A 21017-nucleotide genomic window follows, 5' to 3' on the forward strand; every position below is an offset into this window, starting at 1 on the left:
ATGACAGCAGATTCAGATTTATTAATGAAAAGGGTTTAGTCAATCTTCCCTATTTCATATTGACGAGATAGGAGAAAGCAACTTAACCTCTCATACTGATCCTGCCGGCAACTTGAACGTGGGTGAATCGCTTCGTAACACTTTCTGCCCTGTCTTCGCGACTGCGTCTCCTGAAGAATCACCTTCTGAACTCTCTCTCTCTCAGATGTCTTCAAAGTGTGACCTGCAAAATACACAGACGGCGCCTCTAGCGGCCGTTTGCACTCCGACGATCAAGTTAGTTCAACAGAACCACCAGAAACTGGAAACTTAGTAAAAATATGTGTGTGTGTGAAAAACTTGCACTCTGTTTTTCCTCTATCACCCTCACTCTCACTCTGATTCTGCCTTTTATCTCTCTTTCCCTGCTTCTGGGCATAACAGAATTCTGTTATGCTTTTCTGGCATGTGTCAGAACCCTGTCGTGTTTTTCAGAGAAAGCGTACCTTCAGAATCAGCAATGGGGAGCGTGAGAGTCTGCGCTTGGCTGCGCCTGTCTGTACCTTTAGCGGTACGGAGTGCTCTTTTGTCTGGACCGCACCCCTCTCAGATGGTGACACGTGGAGGCCTGCAACTCACATCTAACCACACACGTGTCACTTACTGGAAGGGCTCTAGCGCCTCTCTTTGTCCGCCTAAGCTACGCCCTTGCGGAGTAACTTAGGATGCTTCTCTTATCTGGGTAAATTGCACACTCTTAGGAGTGGTCGTCGGGTGTGGCTGGTCTAGGCGCACTCACCGAACGTTACTCTCTGTGTAGGCGACTTACCCTTCTGGATGACACGCACGTAATGGGTTGAGGGAATCACCAATCACTGACTGGCTTACTAGTTCCCTCAGGCCACTCTCGTGCATGATTCCTTGAGGTGTGCTCATGCGAGGTCCATGCGTAACGCTCTCGCTGGGAACCTTAGTCCCAGTTTAACTGTGTGTAACACGAGACCCCGATGACAATACACCCGATGACTGATCAGTGTTTATTCGCTACTCACGCTCTGCCTCCAGGCGTGAGTCTGGGAACTGGTCTGCTGGTGGTCACTTGGCTACTGACCACCGATCACCATTCTGGGTGATCTATCCCCCGACCTCTCTGCCGCCTGATCTGTCGGTGGTAACTTGGTTACTGACCACCGATCACCTCTCTTGGCGATCGTCCCCCTACCTCTCTGCCACCTGGTCCACGTGTCACCCTGCGAGTGGTCCACGTGGTTCTCTGATGCTGACGTCATCGACTACCGATGACCGATCGGATCACAAGCCCCCCAGTCTCGAGTCGAGAACTCGTTCTCAGCGAAGAGACTAAGTGGTCGTGCCCTCAGTCCACGTGGCAAGTGGGGCCGCCTCACGTGCCACCTCACGTGCTGCTTCTTTAACGTTTGGACTTCCTTTCTTAATCTCGCGACACGTGGCCCCATCAACGGCCAGCGCTGTGCGTCGCTAGCGCTTCTTTCATTCAAATTGGCGCGCCCTTCCACTGTTCCTTCATCTTCTTCATTTGACTCCCAGAGTCTCTGCGAACCTCTCTTCTGCGCACCCATCTTTCTTCAAATTCTCTGTGATCCTAAACTCTTACGATCATCCAAAGGTATGGTTTTTCTTTTCCCTGGCCCCTTTTTGGTCATCTTTACCGATTGCATTTATCATTCTAGTTATCATGCATCCATCTTCCCTGTTTTTCTTCTTCTCAACCCGCGCTAGGGTTTTTCTCATGTTTCCGCTTTGACTTCTGCCTCCTCTTCTTTCTCCTTTACCTGGGCATTTCTCCCTCATTCCCTCTCTCTGTTTTTCACCGAACCATCCATCACTCTCTCCCTTTCTATTTCTGACCCCTCGTTTTCCTCCATTGCAGCTATCTCTCGATGGCTCGCTTGAAGCAGACCGCTCGCGTCCTTGCCTCTTCTTCTGGTGCACAGCCCTCCGCGAGTGCACCAGCTTCGCCACCGCCTGTTGTCACCTCATTCCATGACAACGCCAAAGTTTATGACTGGGCCCCTCTGGCGTTGCTATCTGAAACGTCTACCTTGCTACCTGAGGACCATCTTAACTCACTTCTGAGCCACGACCCGGACGAACCCTCGTGTTCCATAGACAGGGAAAACGACTTCCACATCCGAGTCCGCATCCCTCCCCGAGGGATGCCCATTTGCGCTGACGACAGGGCCACCAATGGGGTGCCCTTCGTTTTTGTTTACTCCGCGATCTTCAAAAGGTTGAGGCTGCGACTCCCCTTCACCTTCTTCGAGAAAGAGCTGATGATGGAGTTGAACGTCGCGCCCTGCCAACTCCACCCCAACGCCTGGGCCTTCATCCGGGCGTTTCAGATCCTGTGCAACCATTTTGGGCACAACGCCTCGGTGGAGGTGTTCCTTTACTTCTTTGAGGCGAAAAAACCAGGGGATAGGTTTTGGGTCAGCCTGAACGGGGTTGCTGGACGGGTGCTCCTGGGCCTGTACTAGCAGTCCTTCAAAGACTGGAAGGGCAGATTTTATATGATATCCGCCACCCCACAAAGCCCTCATCTGCTCGAGGGGTACCCCCTCTACTGGGTTCCCCAGGTTCAATTTAAAAAACCCAAGGATCTCGAGACCATGGCCCCCTACGAGCGCGAGCTGTGTGGGCTGCTCCTGGGGGCTAAGTATGACTCCGCTCGCCTCATCAAGGATGAGTTTGACGTGGTTTCCCTGAAGAAATATATAGGTAGTCCTTTCTCTGCCGCCCCTTAGGACATTTATACTTCCTCATGCATGCTCTTATACTTTTCACCTTGCTTGCGTCTCTTAGCTGTCTAATTTCCCTCTTTCTTGCCTATGCAGATTCAATGTCAGGGAAAGATAGGAGGTTGGCGGTGTTGGAGCTCGCTAAACGCCGAGCGGCCAAAGGGACTGGCTCTTCCTCTTCCACCACTGAGCCAATCGAAGCCCCTCCGCTCTCGGTCGCGCCAGCCGAAGGCCTCGAGCCAGGGAAGAAAAGGAAAAGACTGGTGAAGGCTTCTTCGCTGGTACCTGCTGCTGCGGCTGCCTCAGTGGAAGAGGAAAGCTCAGGCTCCCCCCTCATTCACCGCCAGAGGAAGAAAACAGTGGTTGAGGGGGTCTCGTCTCTCCAGCCTGCAGGGATCGAGGTGGTAGAGGTAGAGGAAGGTTCACCACCTCCCTCTCCCTCCACTCGACTTGCCCCAGAGCCCGCATGCCCACCTTCTCCTAGCCAAAAATCGCCCCCAATCTCTCAACCGCCAACTTCCCCCCCAGCAGGCCAATCACCTGGTCCATCCGCTCACCCTGCTGGGGGTGTTTCGGCTCGAAACGAGTGTGCCCCGCCTCCAATAACAATCTCCACCGCCAATGCTGAACCTGGTGGGTCTGGCACGCGCCCAAGCAACACTGGAGCCAACCATGAGAACTTCAGCAGAGTTATCTCCATGGTGCGACAGCACATCAGCAATGGGGAGCTCGTTGACTGGAGCGGGGAGGAGATAGACGCATACCTTGCCAAGCAGGTGGTGCTCTCGCTGGAGTTCTCCACCCAGCATCGCAAGCAGAAAGCCCTGGAGAAAAGGGTGAGGGAACTTGAGCACGACAATGAGTCGCTGCACAGTGACCTTGAAGCCGCTCAGGGGTCTGTCGAGCTGATGCGAGGCATGGTGGAGAAGGCCAGGAGGAGTACTTGCTGCAGGTCCAGGAGACCATCAAGATGGAGATCTTGATGGGGCAGACTGTTGGTCCCCTGGACTTGAAGGTGGCAGAGTTACAGGCTGAGAATTCCTCTTTGCTCGAACGGAGTCAGATGGTGGAGGAGTTACAGGCTGAGAACTCCTCCCTACGCCAACAGGATTCTCAGCGGGTGGAGATGCTCAAGGCCGCCAAGGAGGCAACTGCTGCTGCCGAAAAGAAGCTTGAGGAGGCGGTGGGCCAGCTGTCTGAGGCTGCCTCCTCCCTTGCTACCCTTACCACGCAGAGGGATGCTGCAGAGGCTTCGAGGCGAAGTCTGGAGGCGGAGAAAGAGGACTTGATGAACGTGGGCGCCGATTCCCTCATTGATGGATTCGAGTTGGCGCTCGAGCAAGTCCGCTGCGTCCTCCCAGACCTGGACCTTGCGCAATTCAGCATTCATCACTCGGTGGTAGATGGAAAACTTAGGCCTCCTACCCCCTGAATCTCCTCCCCTTTGTAATTTTGACTTCTTCTGTACAAAGTTTCATTCTGTCACCTTATGTTTCTGCACCATTCAACTCTTTGTAACTGACAATTGTATGAACATCTCTGGTGATATATCTCGGATTCAATTGCTCAATTTCTCTTTGTATTTTCTTTGGACTCCACTGATCTTTATGTGCGCGACTAACTGTTAGCTAGTTTAGGTTCAGCGCGATCTGGGGCTTTACCTTTCCTTTCGCACACGACTAAGTGTTAACCAGCTTAGGCTTAGCGCGATCTACTTCTCTTACTCTTTGCGCGCGACTAAGTGTTAACCAACTCAGGCTTAGCGCGATCAGCTTCTCTTACTCTTTGCGCGCGACTAAGTGTTAACCAACTCAGGCTTAGCGCGATCTGCTTCTCTTATTCTTTGCGCACGACTAAGTGTTAACCAACTCAGGCTTAACGCGATCTGCTTGATCACGACTGGCTATTCCCTCAGCTTGGTGTTTAACAGTCCTCGTGCGTTGCTTTGCACTACTAGCCAATTACCGACAACTCATCAGTGATCACTCTTTAGCCCTTACTTAGCTTTCTCTGTCGCTCTAACGCTAAGCGCATAAAGGACCTTGACATCGATCGCTCAAAGTGAGGCCTCGTCTTGGGAAAAGGAAGTGTTTCTCGCTAACCCCTTTCCCTTTCCCCGAGGTCATCACCCTTTGGCGGGTTGAGTCGCTCACTCCCTGTCTCACTCCTGGGGTGAGAAAGGTTTTCTGACTGAGAGTCTTACTGGGCCAATATTGGTGCATGCCAAGTGGGTAAGGACGTTTTGTCAAAACCTTTCCTTTCCCTCTGTTGGTCTTACGAGCACCCCTGGCTTTTCAAACCTTTCTGCTTGCGCTCACACCTGGGGTGAGGAAGACTTAGATCGGTGCCAGTACTTGCGCCTAGGGCAAGTAGGGCCTAACCAATCACCTGCACTTGCACCTAGGGCAAGGAGGATTTTAACTTTAATACTTGAGCACACTTTATATGCTGGAAATTTTCCTTTAATTGGGTGGCCTCGTTAAAAACCCTCTTTAGGGAAAAGAGTGCCCCCTTGTCTGTTCAACTGTTTCCACCACAAACAAAGCATGTGTCTTTTAGCATGGGAACGCCATTACTGTACAATTTTAACTGAAATAAAATTTTAAATGGGTGGCGTTCCACGTTCTGGGGATTGCTCCTCCTTCCAAAGTCTCTAGGCGATAGGCTCCGTTCTCTAACGTCTCCACCACTCTGTACGGGCCTGTCCACTTCGGGGATAACTTATTCTGCATGTCATTCTGATGCGCCTTTCTCATCACCAGATCACCTTCCTGGAAGCGCCTGGGCCTCACTTTAGAGTTGTGCCTCCGCTCTACTCTTCTCTTCACGGCTTCAGCACTGACTCTGGCCTCCTCTCGCACTTCGTCTAGTAGATCCAGATTCACCTTACGCTCTTCATTGGACTCTTCAGCAACGAAGTTCAAGAATCTGGGGGAGCTCTCCTGTATCTCTACAGGAATCATGGCGTCTGTCCCATAGACAAGGCTGAAGGGTGTCTCATGGGTGCTGGACTGTGGGGTGGTGTGATAAGACCACACAATTCTGGGGATCTCCTCTGCCCAGCCTCCTTTGGCCTTGTCTAGCCTTCGCTTCAGCCCCCTGAGCAGCACCCGATTTGCTGACTCCACCTGCCCATTTGTTTGTGGGTGCTCCACTGAGGCGAAAACCTGTTGTATCTTTAGCTCTTCACACATCTTCCTCAACTGATGACTGGTGAACTGGGTGCCATTGTCGGAAACCAGCCTCTTGGGTATTCCGAAGCGGCAGACAATGTTCTTCCAGACGAAGTGTTCGACTTTCTGTGCGGTGATGTGTGCAACTGGCTCTGCCTCCACCCACTTAGTGAAATATTCAATGGCCACAATGAGGAACTTCATCTGCCTTGTCGCCAGGGGAAAAGGTCCTAGGATGTCAATCCCCCATGTATGGAATGGCCACGGGCTATGGATGGACCTCAACTCCTCAGGGGGTGCCTTGTGCCAATCTGCATGCAGCTGACATTGTTTGCATCGCTGAGCAAACCTTATGCAATCTTCCTTCAGCTTTGGCCAGTAGTACCCCGCGCGGAGTACTCTACTTGCCAAAGCGCGACCACCTACATGGCTTCCGCACACCCCCTCGTGCAGCTCAGACATGAGTCTGCTGCATTGCTCGCCGTGTACACAGATATGCACAGGGTGAGAAAATCCAAATCTAAATAGGCTTCCATCTATGAGAGTAAACTTACTTGAACCCCTCTTTATTCTTTTTGCCTCTGCCAGATCGAGCGGGAGTACACCATCTTCTAAGTATAGCCGGTATGGCGTCATCCAGGTGTGGGGTTCCTTCTCCGCGTGGACCTCCATCGACTCACCGATCTTTGAGGGTCGCGATCTCACCCTCGGCGCTCTCAGCGTCTCTTGAGTCAACGACCGATGACCGATCGTTAGACACTCCATTGACTTGTATACATGAAGCACCTGGTTGTCTGACACAAACGCGCGCGGCACCTTCAGGGTTTCCTGAATGACAGTCCTCTGCTTCCCCCCTTTGCCTGAGCTGGCCAGCTTGGCAAGCAGGTCTGCTCGGGCGTTCTGCTCTCTTGGTACATGCACTAACTCAAACTCGGCGAAAGACGTCTTCAGGAGCTGCACATACTCCAGGTAGGCTGCCATCTGGGGGTCCTTTGCTTGGAACTCCCCGGTGACCAGTAACGAATCGCTCTTGGCCAGCAGGTTTCTTGCTCCCATTTCCCTTGCTAGCAACATTCCCGCGATCAGGGCCTCGTACTCCGCCTGATTGTTGCTAGCTTTGAAGGCGAAACGGAGGGACTGCTCGATCAGTACTCCGTTTGGCCCTTCCAGGATGACCCCAGCGCCGCTTCCCTGCTGATTAGAGGAGCCATCCACCGATAACACCCATCGGAAATCTAGCCCTTCTGCAGGTGTCGCGATGGATGATAGCTCGACTACGAAGTCCGCGAATACCTGCCCCTTGATCGGTCCTCGGGGCTCGTACTGAATATCGAATTCCGACAATTCTACTGCCCACTTGACCATCCTTCCTGCCACATCAGGTTTCTTCAATACCTTCTGGATAGGCAGATCAGTCATCACGACCACTGTGAAGCTGTGGAAATAATGCCTGAGTCTTCTGGCTGAGAATACCACCGCTAGAGCAGCCTTCTCGAGGGCCTGGTACCTGGTTTCAGGGCCTTGCAGCACCTTACTTACGAAGTAAACAGGCCTCTGGGCCCGGTCCTGCTCTTGCACCAGGACTGAACTGACTGCCTTCTCCGTAACAGCAAAGTATAGACGGAGAGGAATGCCTACCTGGGGCTTTCGCAGGACTGGTGGGCTTGCCAGATATCCCTTCAACTTAATGAAGGCCTCCTCGCACTCCTGCGTCCAGGGAAATCTGCTGTTGCGCTTGAGACACTGGAAGTATGGATGACCTTTCTCCCCACCAGCAGACATAAATCGGGACAGTGCTGCCAAGCGACCGGTGAGCTGCTGCACCTCCTTCACCGTCGTTGGGCTCCTCATCGCCACGATCGCCGCACACTTCTCCGGGTTAGCTTCGATTCCTCGCTCTGTCAAGAGGAAACCCAAGAACTTCCCAGCCTCCACACCGAATATGCATTTCTCAGGGTTGAGCTTCAGCCTATACTTGGCAATGGTGGTGAATAGCTCTTCCAGATCAGCTGCATGATGCTTCTTCTCTTGGGACGTAACCACCATGTCATCTACATAGGCGTGTACGTTCCTTCCCAGCATGGGCGAGAGCACCCTATCCATGAGCCGCTGGTAGGTAGCCCCCGCATTCTTCAACCCAAATGGCATGACCTTGTAGCAGTAGCAAGACCGTTCCGTCATGAACGCGGTCTTGCATTCGTCCATTGGGTGCATCCTAATCTGATTATACCCTGAGAAAGCGTCCAAGAAGCTGAGTAGCTTTCCCCCGGAGGCTCTATCGACTAGAGCATCTATACTGGGTAAGGGGTAAAAATCCTTGGGGCACGCCTTATTGAGGTCAGTGAAGTCCACGCACATTCTCCACTTGCCGCTTGCCTTCCGCACCAGTACCACATTCGCTAGCCACTCGGGGTACTGGATTTCTCTGATATGCCCTGCGTCAAGGAGCTTCTGCGCTTCGTCGTGGATCACCTTCCTCTTCTCCTCGTTGAATTTCCTTCTTCTCTGCCGTACCGGCCGAACCATGGGTTCCATTGATAGACGATGGCAGAGGAAATCGGGGTCGATTCCTGGCATGTCGGATGATGACCATGCAAAGGCATTCATGTGCTTCTCAATCACACCCATGATCAGCCTTCGCTCTTCTTCAATGAGGGATCCCCCCAGCTTGAATTTTCTTCCCCCGATGTCCACCTCGACCCATCCTTCAGCTGGGTGGGGCCTCCTCTCACTGGCAATGACCGCTCTCGCGATCCCTGACTCGCGAGGAGTGATCGTGCCTTCCTCCTCTTCCTCAACTTGGGCCACCTGGGAGCCCCCCACCGCAGCGTTCTCCATCCTCTGAGCGCCTTGTGTCTCCCTGACCGCCAATCGCTCTCCGCGCACGCCTGGTGGTGGTTTTGTGGTGACATGGCACACACTTCTTTTTTGCTTCAAACTGTTCTCATAACAGCGTCTTGCCTCAGCCTGATCCGATTTGATGGTTATCACGGCCCCTTCCATCGACGGCAGCTTCAACTTCATATGCCTTGTCGATGGTATTGCGCCCAGTCTATTGAGCGTCGGCCTCCCCAACAGGACATTGTACGCAGAAGGGGCGTTCACCACCAGGTACTTTATCCTTTCCGTGCGGGCTGCCGTTCCGTCGGTGAACGTTGTCCTCAGCTCGATGTATCCCCGCACTTCTACCTGGTCCCCTGCAAAACCGTAGAGACAACCAGTATACGGTCTCAACTGATCAGGGGACAACTGTAGCTTGTTGAATGTTGGCCAGAACATGACATCCGCCGAGCTTCCTTGATCTACGAGTACTCTATGCACTCGTCTTCCTGCTGTGATGAGAGAAATGACCACAGGGTCGTTGTCGTGCGGGACAACGTCTCATAGGTCAGCCTTCCTGAAGACAATGTCCACCTCAGGGTAATGACTCTCATTCGCTGCATCTACCGCCATCACAGATCGAGTGTATCTCCTTCTTTGTGAAGCTGTGCATCCCCCACCAGAGAAGCCTCCAGCGATCGTCTGCACTTCCCCATGCACAGGGACTTCATGCTGTTGCTCTCCAGTTTGGGATCCTGACGCGCGATCACCCTGTGGCTCACGCAGGTAATCTGCTAGAAAACCAGACTTCACCAACTCTGCCAGTTGGTGTCCCAGCGCCAAACAGGAATGATGTGTATGTCCAAAGGCCTGATGAAACTCACACCATTCATTCTTCTTCCTTCCGAGTACCTTATCTGTCTTCTCTGGTACTCGTAGTCTTGCTGCTACGGCAGGAAGGGCGATGAGATCCGCCAACCCCACCATGAAGTTGTATCTTGGGGGCGCGTTATTCTCCCTTGCACGCCCCTTACCCTGGTCTTTGCCTGGTGCATAGGGACGAGGTTTTTCCCGCACCTTCTTGCCTTCTTTGGCCTCATGCACCCTCGCTTGCTGTGGTTTTCCTTGCCCTCCACGCGGTCTGGGTGGTGCAGCACTTCCCCTCTTCTCAGAAACTTCTGTTTCTGCCACTATGTGCGCCACCGCACGCCGTCGGATCTCTGCAAAAGTGCTGGGATGGCTCCTGATGAGAGACTCACTGAAAGGGCCAGGCAGCACTCCTTTCTTAAACGCGTGCACAAGCATATCTTCATCTTTGCTGGGTAGTCTAACCACTTGTGCTCCAAAACGGTTGAGGTAGTCTTTCAGCGACTCCCCCTGGTATTGGCGCACGTCGAACAGGTCGTAGGACACCACTGCAGGTGCCTTGTTGACGATGTATTGCTCGATGAAGAGCTTCGAGAACTGAGAGAACGACGTGATATGCCCTTCTGGTAAACTCACGAACCACTCCATGGCGATTCCGCTCAGGGTGCTCATGAACATCTTGCAGTATACAGCGTCTGAGCCCCCAGACAACATCATCTGGGTGTGGAATGCCGTCAGATGCGCCTCCGGGTCTTCTACCCCTTTGAACGACGCTTTTACCCCCACCAGGTTGGAAGGCACCATGGTTCCCATAATCTCGGGGGAGAATGGCATGGGAAATGCCCTTGGAGGTGAAGGCTGCCTAGACACCCTTTCGTCAACGACGTGCTCCCTCTGCGCCTGCAGCGTTCTTCTCAACTCTTCGTTGACACGATTCAGTTCGTCGTTCCTGCTTTGCGACGCAGCCAACTCCGTCTGCATCCTTTCTTCTTCGACTTTCGACGCTGCAGCGTTATCCTGCAGCGTGCGCACCATTTCCAGGACCTGCGCCATTGTCACAGCTCCTTCGTCAGCGGATGGCGCAGGTGATGGTTGTCTGTTTCTAGGCATCTTCCCTATCAGAGAAACTGATAAAACTCTGGTGAGCTTTAAAACTGTGGTATATGTGGGACAACGATTCACTCGGGCCCCACGGTGGGCGCCAAATGATCCTGCCGGCAACTTGAACGTGGGTGAATCGCTTCGTAACACTTTCTGCCCTGTCTTCGCGACTGCGTCTCCTGAAGAATCACCTTCTGAACTCTCTCTCTCTCAGATGTCTTCAAAGTGTGACCTGCAAAATACACAGACGGCGCCTCTAGCGGCCGTTTGCACTCCGACGATCAAGTTAGTTCAACAGAACCACCAGAAACTGGAAACTTAGTAAAAATATGTGTGTGTGTGAAAAACTTGCACTCTGTTTTTCCTCTATCACCCTCACTCTCACTCTGATTCTGCCTTTTATCTCTCTTTCCCTGCTTCTGGGCATAACAGAATTCTGTTATGCTTTTCTGGCATGTGTCAGAACCCTGTCGTGCTTTTCAGAGAAAGCGTACCTTCAGAATCAGCAATGGGGAGCGTGAGAGTCTGCGCATGTCTGCGCTTGGCTGCGCCTGTCTGTACCTTTAGCGGTACGGAGTGCTCTTTTGTCTAGACCGCACCCCTCTCAGATGGTGACACGTGGAGGCCTGCAACTCACATCTAACCACACACGTGTCACTTACTGGAAGGGCTCTAGCGCCTCTCTTTGTCCGCCTAAGCTACGCCCTTGCGGAGTAACTTAGGATGCTTCTCTTATCTGGGTAAATTGCACACTCTTAGGAGTGGTCGTCGGGTGTGGCTGGTCTAGGCGCACTCACCGAACGTTACTCTCTGTGTAGGCGACTTACCCTTCTGGATGACACGCACGTAATGGGTTGAGGGAATCACCAATCACTGACTGGCTTACTAGTTCCCTCAGGCCACTCTCGTGCATGATTCCTTGAGGTGTGCTCATGCGAGGTCCATGCGTAACGCTCTCGCTGGGAACCTTAGTCCCAGTTTAACTGCGTGTAACACGAGACCCCGATGACAATACACCCGATGACTGATCAGTGTTTATTCGCTACTCGCGCTCTGCCTCCAGGCGCGAGTCTGGGAACTGGTCTGCTGGTGGTCACTTGGCTACTGACCACCGATCACCATTCTGGGTGATCTATCCTCCGACCTCTCTGCCGCCTGATCTGTCGGTGGTAACTTGGTTACTGACCACCGATCACCTCTCTTGGCGATCGTCCCCCTACCTCTCTGCCACCTGGTCCACGTGTCACCCTGCGAGTGGTCCACGTGGTTCTCTGATGCTGACGTCATCGACTACCGATGACCGATCGGATCACATACCATTGCCATGGTGTTTGTTTAAGTCCATATAATGCTTTCTTCAATTAATACACATGATTAGGAAACTTGTGATCTTCAAATCCAAGAGGTCGTGAGACATAGATCTCTTCATTCACGAATCCATTCAAGAAGGCACTCTTCACATCCATCTGAAAAAGTTTGAAATCATTCATGCAAGCAAAAGCAAATAACAATCTCACTGCCTCTAACCTTGCTACTAGTGCAAATGTTTCATCATAATCAACTCCTTCTTCTTGATTGTAGCCTTTGGCAACCAGCCTTGCCTTGTTCCTTGTGATGTCTCAGTGAGATTGATGTCTCAGTGCTTACTGCTACGTGTTCTTCTGACTTAACCGTTACTCTACGTGGAGGGCCTTACAGCGTCCTAACCCAACTTAGGGATAATCCATCGTGTAAGTCCCCTTTCCTCGAAGTGCATCTGGCGCAAGGGGTGACTTTTTGGGGCCAACTCATGCGCCCCAACCTCTAGTCACTCGCTCTGTGAGTGTATCTACCTTCCTCTCGTACAACGCACATGGTTCACCCCTGGATGTGGCCCTCTCATGGGTCGTATCTGTACCAGGGGTGGCGTGGGTACTTCACGAGTCAGGTTACTCCTCACTGATATTAGGAATATGGTCTTGAAGCCACCTTTCTCTTCTCTTTGTTACTCTTCCGAGATACTGAGGCCTCTCGTGGTGTCGCCCCCTCCATGGTCTTTCCTACCCATGGGTATCGGGGGGTGACGCCGTCGATGCCTTAACCTGGCGACGCCTACACCTGGCGACGCCTACACCTAGCAACGCCTACGCCTGGCGACGCTTCATCTTGGCGACGCCTTAAGCGGTCAACCAGTTGACTTTCTTCCCTAGGCTCCCTGGATGGGTCCCACCATATGTTGACTTTGACTTTGACTTTCACTTTGGTCAACGCCCGGGGACGGGACGGTACACAAACCCCCCAGTTTTGAGCTGACACTTGTTTCAGTAAAAAGACTAAGGCCTCGCCCCATCATCCACGTGGCATTCCTGCTGACGTGACATTCCCTTGAGCAGCTGACTTGACATTCTCTGCGCTCTAATCTCTCGACACATGGCACGATCCTACGGCTGGGGATGAGCGTCGTTAACGCTTCTTGAGTTAATGTTATAACTTTTCGAAAACGCACACTCAAGCCACTGTTCCATCGTTTTTCATATTCTCTGCACTGTTCATCTTCCCTGTGATCTTTGCGAGTCTTGCGTTCTTCCTCTTCACGAAAGCTCACATCTTTCGACCTTCAACCCCAAAACGTATGGTTTTGCTACTCCGATCGTCCTTTCACTTTACTGTATTGATCTCGTAACTGCCTGGGTCTGCTTACATCTTCTGCATTCCTGTATTCTTCTCCTTTCCTTCACATTTCTTTGTTCTCCCCCTTTTCTGGATTTCTCGCGTGGGTAGGGGTCCTCTTAGGGTTTCGTCCCATTTGCTTCTTCGAATTTGCTAAGCCTTTGCTTTTTTCTTCCTTCTTCAGATTTTTCATCAATGGCGCGTACTAAAACAACCGCCAATCCTCCTCCCCCCGGGATCAACTATAAGGTTCAATACCCCTAGGCCCCTGATGAACTCTTAGCTGAGTGTACGACCTTAACCACCGTTAGAGACGTGGAGGACCATCAGGGTGACCCATGGTTATACAATTTCAACGCCTTCTGCAGCGTCCATGACTCCCACGTCTCCGTTCGTCATGGTACCCCCGGGGAGTCGGTCTGCATGGACGATAGGTCCAACGGTGGGAAACCCTTTTTCTTTCTTTACTAGACGGTGTTCAAACGCGTCGGTCTGCGCCTTCCCTTTACAGCCTTCGAGAGGGAGCTGCTCACCGAAATCAATGTAGCCCCGGCCCAGCTACACCCTAACAGTTGGGCATTTGTTAGGGCCTTTGAAATTCTGAACGGGTATCTAGGTCTTCTACCCTCAGTGGACGTCTTCCTTCATTTCTTCGAAGTGAAGAAACAAGGGAAAAGCCTTTGGGTAAGCTTTTCTGGAGTCGCTGGCAGAATACTCTTTACCCTTTTCCAAAACTCGTACAAGGGGTGGAAGGGCCAATTCTTCAGGGTGTGTTGCACCGAACACGACCCCACAGCCCTAGATGGCTTCCCCTTGTATTGGGTGGAAAAGCCAAAGCTACTTAAGCCCAAATCTTTGGATGAACTGACCTTTGCTGATAGAGAGGTATGCATGGCTTTGGCCAGCCTGGGAGTCGTCTTCAGCACCGTGAAACTCATAGCTTGCGAGTTTAACGCGAACGCCCTTTCCGAGTATTTAGGTAGGAAAATCTACTCCCCTACTTGTCTTCTTTATATTTGCCTCTTGATGTGCTTTCTCTGATTGTTGTGTGTGTTGTTTATCTTACTCCAAACTTCAGTATGTGCTATATGTGCTTTCTTGTTTAACTGGTATTAGCTCTAACCTCCTGTTCTTTTTTCTGTATGGTGCAGCATCAGTGATGGACTCATCGAGGCGTATCGCACTGACTAAGACCTTGAGGGCTCACCCCAAGGCAACATCAGTGAAGGCTGGCGCCTCCAGCACCCCCATTACTGAGTCCAACCTTTCACCATCGCCAACATCTCACACCGCCCAAATACCCAATTCTCCTCCTTCCCTTCAAACACCTAACTCTCCCCCACCCATTGTTGCAGTCCCTCTGGCCGTGGCACGCGCTCCTACCCCAGCCCCCCTTGACAAAGGCAATAGCGTCCTTGTGGTCCCCTCTGATGACGAAGGCTCTGGCGAGGGGCAAGTCGCTAAGGACCAACAGGATCATCTCCTCACCATCTGCCTCCCCGCAACATGGAGAGTCGCTAAGGGACAACCCCCCCAGCGCCACATCCCCACCGCAGCAAATAGGCCAAGAGGAGGGGGCAGAATCGGCGCCGCGAATGATACAAGCACCTGCCGCCCCAGGATCTGCCCGAGAGACCTTGGAGATTCCTTCCCCAATCATGCAGCTGATGAGGGGGTTGAACGAGAGGTCCTCAGGGAGCTCCTCTGCCAAGGGCAGGAAGGAAGGCATGCCTTACTACACGGGGGCCTTCCTTGCCATTGCTCTAGAGTGGCGGGCGCAGGCAAAAACAAAGGTCGTCGAGGCGCAAACCCTCCAGGCTCTAAAGCGGGAGGTGGCCACCCTAAAGGCGCAAACCCTTCAGGCTCTAAAGCGGGAGGCGCAAATCCCTCGTGAAGCTCTGACATGATCCTCGTACACTCGTCGCCACTCACACATGTCAGAATTGGGTGCATGAACCCATGCCTAAATAGTACTCCATCAACGAGAGTGTACCTTGCAGAATTCTTCTTTATCCTTTTTCCCTCTCCAGGCTCTGCTCGGAGAATCCCGTCTGCAATGTAACGCCTGTAAGGTGTCATCCACGTGTCGCCTTCTTCCAAGCCACATACTTGCACACACTTATCTCCTTCGGGCGAGGCCGCATAGGTGCTGATGCGGGGTGCCCTCGCCGTATCTTGAGTCAAAAAGCGATGACTCCTTGGCTTTCCTCTTGCTGCGCTAATATGAAGAACATCCACCCTGTTGTCTGCCACAAACTTTCGCGGCGTTTTTGAGTGTCTCTTGGATTACTGTCCTCTGCTTTCCCCCCTTGCCTGAGCTGGCCAGCTTGGCGAGCAGGTCAGCTCTGGCATTTTGCTCTTTAGGGACATGCACCAGCTCAAACGCAGCGAAAGCTCCCTTCAATACTTCGACGTACCTTAAGTACGCAGCCATCTGTGGATCCTTTGCCTGATACTCCCCTGTTACTTGTCCTGTGACCAACTGGGAATCACTCTTCCTCAAGAGGCTTTGAGCACCCATTTCTTTGGCCAAGAGCATTCCAGCAATCAGCGCCTCGTACTCCACTTGGTTATTGCTTGCTTTGAAGGCGAAGCGTAAGGCTTGCTCGATCAACACTCCGTTAGGCCCCTCCAAGACTATTCCAGCGCCACTCCTTTGTTGATTGGAGGACCCATCCACTGATAGCACCCACTGCGATCCTAACTCCACCTTTTGGGGGCCTCCTCCTGGTGAGAGTTCTGCGACAAAATCTGCCTAGACTTGTCCCTTGATGGATCCCCTGGGTTCATACTAGATGTCAAACTCTGACAGCTCCACCGCCCAGCGAACCATTCTCCCAGCTACGTCTTTCTTCTAAAGTACTTTCTGGATGGGGAGGTTCGTCATCACCACCACTGTGAAACTGTGAAAATAATGGCGGAGCCTCCTGGCTGAGAACACTACTGCTAGTGCCGTCTTTTCCAGCAACTGGTATCTCGATTCTGGGCCTTGGAAGGCCTTTTCGCCTCTCGCAGATACGAACCTTGACAAAGCTACCATCCGCTCAGTCAGGTGTTGTACTTCTTTCACCGAAGTTGGGCTCCTCATGGCAATAATAGCTGTGCACTTGTCATGGTTTGCCTTTATCCCCCTCTCTGTAAGCATAAATCCCAAGAACTTCTCCGCCTCGACGCCAAAAATACATTTCTCCGGGTTTAACTTGAGGCGGTACTTGGCTATTGTTGCGAATAGCTCTTCCAGGTCAGCTGTGTGTCGCCCTTTTTCCTGAGAGGTCACCACCATGTCGTCGACATAGGCTTGCACGTTCCTTCCCAGCATGGGTGCAAGTACCTTGTCCATTAGCCTCTGGTAGGTGGCGCCTGCATTTTTAAGCCCAAATGGCATCACCTTATAACAGTAACTGCATGTCTCCGTCATGAACGCCGTTTTACTCTCATCCCTTGGATGCATCTTGATCTGATTGTAACCTGAGAACGCATCCAAGAAACTCAGCATCTTGCAGCCTGGGGCGCCGTCCACCAACGCGTCGATGTTGAGCAGTGGGTACGAATGCTTAGGGCACACATCCTCCACCTCCCACTCACCTTCTTCACTAACACGACGGTGTCCAACCACTCAGGTTAGACGGTCTAGGCCTCCTCCTATACGCTCCATGTGTAGCCTCCCCTCATCATGTCCTAGACGCTCCCTTCTTGAGTCTAGACGCTCATCACGGTCTAGTCTTGGGTCTTGGCTTCCATGGTGAGGTGTGCTTAGCCCTCCTCCATCATCCCCTCCCCCTTGGAAAGGATTTGTCCTCAAATCTAGCTCGTCCTCGTCGTCATTGGTACCTACAAATGGAGAGAGATCAATTACATTAAGAGTGTCATGTACTCCATATTCAAGAGGTAGGTCCAACTTATATGCATTGTTATTGACTCGCTTGAGGACTTGAAAGGGTCCATCACCTCGGGGACTTAGTTTGGACTTCCTTTGAGTTGGAAATCTATCTTTGCGAAGGTGAAGCCAAACTAAGTCTCCTTCCTCAAAAATTATTTCTTTCTTCCCTTTATTTTTGTATTTTGTGTACTTCTCATTTTGTTGTTGTATTTGGAGTTTAATCTTCTCATGCATTTTCTTTACAAAGTCGGCTTTGATTACTCTTTCCTTATGCAAAAATTCTTGTGGATTAGGAAGAGGTAACAAATCCATGGGTGTGAGAGGATTAAAACCATATACTACTTCAAAAAGAGAAGCATTAGTAGTCTTGTGAACTACTCGATTGTAAGCAAATTCAATGTGGGGAAGATACTCATCCCAAGATTTATGGTTGCCCTTCATGATAGCCCTAAGCATAGTCCCAAGAGATCTATTGACTACTTCGGTTTGGCCATCCGTTTGAGGATGACAAGAAGTTGAAAATTGTAGTCTTGTTCCAAGTTTGCCCCAAAGAGTTTTCCAAAAGTGGCTTATAAACTTGGGATCTCTATTAGATACTATACTTCTAGGGAGACCATGAAGTCTCACCACTTCTCTAAAGAAGAGTCTAGAAATATTTTGAGCATCATCTACCTTGTGGCAAGGAATAAAATGGGACATTTTGCTAAAACGGTCCACTACCCCAAAGATAGAGTCATGGCCTCTTGCAGTCCTAGGAAGTCCTAAAATGAAATCCATGCTAATGTCTTCCCAAAGGAGCATTTACAATCGGCAAAGGGGTGTAGAGTCCATGAGGCATTGTTCTAGACTTTGGTTTTAAACATGATATGCATCTAGAACAATGTCTTTGGACATCTTTCCTCATGTGTGGCCAACAAAATTTTGCTTTTAAAAGGTCTAGGGTCTTGTCAACCCCAAAATGGCCATGAGTCCCCCCTCATGTGATTCTTTGACAAGGAGTTTCCTATGTGTGCCTTGGGGAATGCAAAGTTTTCCCTCTTTAAAAAGATGTCCCTCGGACACATAGTAACCTCCTTGCGCTCTATGTTGACATTGGGCATAGATGGATGAGAGTTCTTGATCTTCTTGATAAAGCTCTCTTATGTGATCAAATCCAAGAATTTGGGCACCCAATTTTGAAAAGAGTGTATGCCGCCTTGAAAGAGCATCGGCCACTATATTGGTGCTTCCTTTCTTGTATTTGATTACATAAGGAAATTGTTCAAGAAATTCCATCCATTTAGCATGTCTCTTGTTGAGCTTGTGTTGGCCCTTTAAATATTTTAAAGACTCGTGATCACTATGGATGACAAATTCTTTGGACACAAGGTAGTGTTCCCAAGTCTTTAGGGCTCGCACAAGAGCATAGAGCTCTTTGTCATAGGTGGGATAGTTGAGGGTGGCACCATGGAGTTTTACACTAAAATATGCAATGGGGTGTCCACCTTGCAACAATACCACACCTATGCCTACCCCCGATGCATCACATTCTATCTCAAAAGTTTTGGAAAAATTTGGAAGAGATAGAATTGGTGCATTGGTAAGTTGAGCTTTTAGCCTTTGGAAGGCTTGCTCATGCTTTTCATTCCAACAAAATGCAACATCTTTTTTAACAAGTTCATTCAAAGGAGAAGCTAGACTAGAAAAATTAGGCACAAACCTTCTATAGAAGCTAGCTAACCAATGAAAACTCCTTACATCACATACATTTTGTGGAGTGAGCCACTCTCGGATGGCTTTGATTTTCGGGGTCTACATGCACCCCCCTTTTGTTGACAATGAAACCTAAGAAAACTACACTATCTACACAAAAGGTACACTTATCCCTATTGGCAAAAAGGCTATTTTTCCTAAGCACTAGAAGAACTTCCCTAAGGTGACTTAGATGGTCTTCTAGGGTTTTACTATACACTAGGATATCATCAAATAAACTACTACATATTTACCTATGCAATCTCTCAAGGTGTGATTCATGAGCCTCATGAATGTACTTGGGGCATTAGTGAGCCCAAAGGGCATCACCAACCATTCATATAATCCAAATTTGGTCTTAAAAGCGGTTTTCCACTCATCACCCTCTTTGATTCGAATTTGGTGATATCCACTTTTAAGGTCAATTTTGGAGAATATGGTTGACCCATGTAATTCATCAAGCATATCATCAAGCCTTGGGATTGGATGCCTATACTTGATGGTGATGTTGTTGATTGCTCGATAATCACAACACATGCGCCATTTTCCATCCTTTTTGGGCACCAACAAGACAGGTACAGCACAAGGGCTTAGGCTCTTTTGAACCCAACCCTTCTCCAACAAGTCTTGAACTTGTGATTCTATCTCCTTGGTTTCCTCGGGGTTTGTTCTATAAGCGGGCCTATTTGGTAGGCTTGCCCCCGGAATGAAGTCAATTTTATGTTCTATACCTCTAATGGGAGGGAGTCCAATGGGCCCCTCATTAGAGAATATATCTTCAAATTCACTTAAAAGTTTTTCTATTGGAGGAGGTAGATTCATGAGTTCACTACTTGTGGCAGTGCATGTAAGTGCTCCTTTACAAAAGATAAGGCTTGGTTGTTCAACAAGAAGCAAATTTTCTAAAACGTTTTCAAAAGGCTTTTCTTGTTGAGCAACCTTGTGGGAAGGAACACTCTTCTCCCACGCCTTCCTATCCCTAAGGATTTTCTCTTTTTCTAGCGCTCTTTTTTTTTGTTTTCCTCATCCCTCTTATGCTTCATTTGTATTTGGTCTTTCACCACTTGAGAATGTGGTAAAGGACTAAGTACAAATTTCTTATGCTTGTCGGTGAAGGAAATCTCGTTAGTGAGACCATCATGCAAGGTTTTCTTGCCAAATTGCCATGGTCTCCCTAATAAGATGTGGCAAGCTTCCATATGCACTACATCACATAAAACTTTGTCTTTGTAGTTCCCTATGGAAAACTTGATTTCCACTTGCTTGTCTACACTTAGTTCCCCATTTTCATTAAGCCATTGAAGTTTGTAAGGTTTTGGGTGAGGAACTACTTGTAGATTAAGCTTTTCCACCATTCTAGCACTACAACAATTACAACTAGATCCACTATCCACAATGAGGGAAAATATGTTTTCTAAAACATTGCATCTTGTATGAAATATGTTCTCTGTTTGTGTTTCCATGGATGTGTTAGGGTGATTGTTGAGGGTTCTCCTAATCATAAGCAATTCTCCCTCTAGTGGAGCTACCCTCTCATCCTCTCCCCCCTCCTCTCTCTCACTAGGCTCATCCTCGCCACTAGTGTATTCATTTACACCCTTAAGAAACAAAGTCCTTTGGTTTGGGCATTATGCTTGCACATGCCCTCTACCATAGCACTTGAAACACTTAACATCTCTAGCTCGGATGGGTGGGGTGGAGGTGTCTTTGGTTAAGGGTTTGGTAGGTTCTTTTGGTTTTTATATTGATGTGCTACCCTCCCTTCTAAACTCTTTCTTGGGATAAAAGCTAGAGTAGGAACTCACCCTTTGACTTGAAGTTTTGCACAAGATTTGTTGTTCAACTTTAATGCAAAGTTGAACCAAGTCATTCAAGTCTTGGTAAGGTAAGAGTTCTACCCTATCTCTTATCTCAAGTGATAGGCCAGTAAGGAACCTAGCTATGGTGGTTTCCTCCTCTTCTCTAATGGATGCTCTCATCATATAGAGCTCCATTTTCTGCCTATACTCTTCCACACTCATGTTCTTTTGTTGGGGTCTT

The sequence above is a fragment of the Phaseolus vulgaris genome, chromosome 4 (genome assembly GCF_000499845.2).
Source record: "Phaseolus vulgaris cultivar G19833 chromosome 4, P. vulgaris v2.0, whole genome shotgun sequence".
Taxonomy (NCBI): domain Eukaryota; kingdom Viridiplantae; phylum Streptophyta; class Magnoliopsida; order Fabales; family Fabaceae; genus Phaseolus; species Phaseolus vulgaris.